Genomic DNA, 1,464 nt, shown 5'->3' on the forward strand with positions numbered 1-1,464 from the left:
TATGAGATATAATATAAATAATTTTTATTATAAAAATATTTATTATAAAGAGAGATATATATAAAGAGATTTATTGAGGTATATTATATGAAATATAATATAAATAATTTCTATTATAAAAATATTTATTATAAAGAGAGATATATATAAAGAGATTTATTGAGGTTTATTATATGAGATATAATATAAATAATTTTTATTATAAAAATATTTATTATAAAGAGAGATATATATAAAGAGATTTATTGAGGTATATTATATGAGATATAATATAAATAATTTTCAATATAAAAATATTTATTATAAAGAGAGATATATATAAAGAGATTTATTGAGGTTTATTATATGAGACATAATTTAAATAGTTTTTATTATAAAAATATTTATTATAAAGAGAGATATATATAAAGAGATTTATTGAGGTATATTATATGAGATATAATATAAATAATTTTTAGTATAAAAATATTTATTATAAAGAGAGATATATATAAAGAGATTTATTGAGGTATATTAAACTGATAAGAACAGATACTACACTTGATCTTAGCCAAAAGGCCGAGAAGCGATTATTGAGGTATATTATAAGAGATATAATATAAATAATTTTTATTATAAAAATATTTATTATAAAGAGAGAGATATATAAAGAGATTTATTGAGGTTTATTATATGAGATATAATATAAATAATTTTTATTATAAAAATATTTATTATAAAGAGAGAGATATATATAAAGAGATTTATTATAATGAATTGGCTCACATGAATATGGAGATTGGCTCTGTGACATTCCAAAATCTGTGACTAGCAAGCTAGAGACCCAGAAAAAAACAAATGTTTCAGCTCACTTCTGAAGGCAGGAAAAAACTGATGTCCCAGGTCAAATAGTCAGGCAGGGAGAATTCCTTCTTACTCATGAGAGGATCAGTCTTTTTGTTCTATTCAGACCTTCAACGGGTTGGATGAGGCCCACCTGAATGAGGGAGGGCAGTCTTCTTTGTCCCGTCTACCAACCGCACGTGTTAATCTCATCTGAAAGCACACTCACAGATACCTTCGGAAGTAGTATGACCAAACATCTGGGCACCCTGTGGCCCAGTCAGGATGACACATAGACCTAACCATCACAGTGACCCAGGGGCATTATCCCTCCACGTCCTGCTAATGGCCACCCGTGGGCACTGAAAAGTCTGGTGGGTGCTGAGGCATTTGAGATGGGACCCAGGCTGTGTGCATGAGACTGTTCGTGGTTGCTGTGCTGAATCACATGTGCCCAGGGGAGGCAGCCAAGACACGGAAAGCACATGCCCCAGGCTCCTGAGTTTCTGGCTTGGGCACCTGCTGGGATGGGGAGCCTAGGAAGAGGAGCAGGGGCAGGGGACGGTGCTCAGTCCAGTCAGCACTGGGTGGGGTTTGCATATCCAGGCAGGTTGACCTGGGGGCATGGCTGAGGCTCTGGAA

At 33.1% G+C, this 1,464-nt stretch overlaps 1 pseudogene; it reads right to left on the reverse strand.

Annotated features, from left to right (window-relative positions):
• Positions 1–476: 476 nt before the first annotated feature.
• LOC132674615 (U2 spliceosomal RNA) lies at positions 477–570 on the reverse strand (annotated as a pseudogene).
• Between the last annotated feature and the right edge of the window lie 894 nt (positions 571–1,464).

Source organism: Panthera onca, chromosome E2 (assembly GCF_046562875.1).
Source record: "Panthera onca isolate mPanOnc1 chromosome E2, mPanOnc1 haplotype 2, whole genome shotgun sequence".
NCBI classification, from domain to species: Eukaryota; Metazoa; Chordata; class Mammalia; order Carnivora; family Felidae; genus Panthera; species Panthera onca.